Below are 3,088 nucleotides of genomic sequence, written 5' to 3'. Positions count from 1 at the left end.
ATGGTTGGACCAGTGGTAAATACCCTTGCCTCTGGAGACAGAGGTCATGGATTCGATCCTCATCCCATGCAAAGGTTGGAGGGCCTTTTCTACCATTTAGGTAGAAACTGGAAGCAGCCTCTCTACTTAGGTAGAGGTAAGGTCTGCCTACATCTTAACCTCCCCATACACCGTCGAGTTATTGGGGCTCAAAAACCCGTAGAAGGCGGCACTGAGTAGTTAGTTACTTACTTGCATCAAATTATTAACTTAAACTGAAAAAGAAAATCAGACACAAAATTTAGTCCTATTTAAAATCTTAAGCGAAGTGTTTAAAATTTTTAAAAATTTAGAAAACTATATATAAAAAGAAACAACGTCGAAGGCCAGACAACAATAAGCTTCGATCGATCAGAAATCGCCAATATGGCTGCTGCTTCTTCTTCTTCACTCGGCCGCTCTTCTTCTAACGATAAAAAGTTAAAAAACACCAACAACAACGTACAAGCATAATAACTCGCGTCTTCCGCTTATGAAGGCAGGTTCATTGGGAGTTTGGTATGAGGGCATGGAGAAGCTAAAAAAGAAATTGCAAATGTGGATAGAAACAAAAAGAAGGTTATAATAAATAAGGAGAATAATGGGGCAGAGTGGAAGTGTTTGGTAGACAAGAAAAAAGAAGCTGCAGAAAGGTTGATGTCACAATACATAGATGATTATTAGCAGCAGTTGCGTGGCGATATTAAGATGGTGTTGGCTACACAAAGGTCAGGGACTACGACGGATAAGGTGTCTGCTGCCTCGGTCTTGCTTGGTGACAATCCTATTGCATATATCAACTCGATTGATTTACTTTTAGGTATAAACACATATATATACACACGTACTGATTAAGTTATATACAAGTATATATCATCAATATAATCAGATTGTTGTGAATGCCATGCAAATTAATTAAATTCAGGTATGGTGACTGCGAAAAAGGGAAAACGTTATGCATTTACAGGTTTTGAAGCACTGAAACAAATCTTCATATCAAGGTTTGTTGGCTATTTAATTTTAAAGTTTTATTCCATCTTAAAAATTTATCATGATTGAGAGGAACATATTAATAAATTAATATCTCAAAATATGTCAATAACAATACTCAATCTCACAAGAGTACTGCGGGATATGAGGAAGGTAAGATATATACTGCCATACTTCGACCTAAGGGTAGAGAGAATACTTTTAAAACATTATCTATATACGCACAAAGGAATGTCACAAAATAGAAATGAACTTTGAAGGATAGTCCTTTTTGATAGCTATAACTTCATTTAATTAATAGGGATCAGTAATTGATGTGGTCTTGTTTTTTTGCCAGTCTATTACCTGATCGTAAGCTGCAGACACTAAATCAACAACCTTTAGATCAGCTTCCCGACTCAAAAGATGGAAACTCTCTTCTACTACTCTGGCTTTGGGAAGATTGCTTAAAACAAAAGTAGGTGCATGCTTCATTTGACAAATTAAATGGTTGCTAGAGCCTTATATAACAAAATCAGGAGTAGTTTTTAATAAGCCTGTACATGTATAAGTACAGGTATGAAAGCTATATATCTGCACTTGACGAAGCTTCTAGAGATGCATTAGCCACACTTAAGGATAAAGCAATGAAGGTTAATTTGCATTTTGTTTACCATTATGTTATTTATTGAAATAACTGCTTAACCAGTTGTTTTTTCATATAATCGTTGCAGACCATTTATGTATTGCTGAAGAGCAAGCCAGAAGAAGAGCGTAAATTGCTCTCTATGCTTGTAAATAAGGTTTAAGTTATTGACACCTCATTTGTTTTTTATTTTAGTTTTAGAACACCTGGCTTCTATAGGCTTTCATTGTAATCACTGATACTAAGTTTGTTTCCTGAAGCTTGGAGATCCTGAAGTAAGGCTGCATCTAATGCTTGTTATCTTTTGTTAAAGCTGTTGTCTGACCATCCAAAAATGAAGGTTTACTATCCCTTAAGCACTCCAATATAGATTCTTTCTTACATATGAAGTTCATGATGTTTAATTTTACTTGCACAATCTTACATGCGGTTGTGGTAGACAACGTGGATAGTTTTCTTTTCCGACCTCATTTAGTGTCGAGAGCCCAGTACTACAGTGTATGTTCCGAGCACTCAAGTTAGTTCTATATTGATCAAATCAGCATATGATCCAATATTTCAACACACAGGTTATATTTTTAAACCAGATTGATTTAAGTCATTGTGGAGAAGGAGCAAAAGTGGCTAAACGATTGCTAGATATATACCTTGCTTTATTCAAGGTAATATATGGACGCCGATTTTCCCAAATGTTAATTATACTGGTACTGACTTATCCCTTGTTGCACAGGAACATGGTTCTTCAAAATGAACTTCCTGATGAAGAACTTGAACATTTTGAAGACACGGTTGACGAACCAGATATACAAGAAAGCAACACATTCGATAGACCTGATAGTGATGGAGGCGATGATAGTGAAAATGATAATGGTAATTCTTCAGAGGATGAGGCAGCTCCCAGTTCTGATGATGAGTATTCAGAAAAAAGCGACGATGACTTGCTTGGAGTTGGTGGTTTGACCAATCTGCAGGAATCTGAAAGAACATCTGGTCAAACAGAAAGTCAACTACGAGTACAAAATGCAGAATCCTCATTGCCTGGAGGTTACAACCTCCAGCATAGAGAACCTATTTACTGGTATATTTCACTATATAATAGAGATACCAAAATGGGCCGAGGATTTAATAGGAGAGGAGGAAGAAGAGGATGAAAGTGACAACGAAGAGATTGAGGCCATATTAGATTCCACCACCCCTGCTCTAGATTCCAAGGGTGACTATAATTATGATGACTTGGACCAAGTCGCTGATGAGGACGATAATGACTTGGTGGGTGACAGCATAAGAGCCCAGCATTGGGGCCTCAGGAGATGGAAGTGATGAGGAGGAGGACATGTTTGAGATTAATCCAAGAAAAAGGAAGGCCCGTACGTGGGAAGGCTTGTTCGTTACCTTTTGCAAGTCTTGAAGCCTATGAGCATTTGCTGAATGACAATGAGGATGAGAACGAAAATG

At 37.4% G+C, this 3,088-nt stretch overlaps 1 pseudogene; it reads left to right on the top strand.

Moving 5' to 3' along the window:
- On the top strand, positions 1-2,784 carry LOC122591131 (annotated as a pseudogene).
- Positions 2,785-3,088: the final 304 nt, after the last annotated feature.

Source organism: Erigeron canadensis, chromosome 1 (assembly GCF_010389155.1).
Source record: "Erigeron canadensis isolate Cc75 chromosome 1, C_canadensis_v1, whole genome shotgun sequence".
NCBI lineage: Eukaryota > Viridiplantae > Streptophyta > Magnoliopsida > Asterales > Asteraceae > Erigeron > Erigeron canadensis.
The sequence above is the reverse complement of the archived record's forward strand: the minus strand, read 5'-3'. Positions and strand labels throughout refer to the sequence as shown.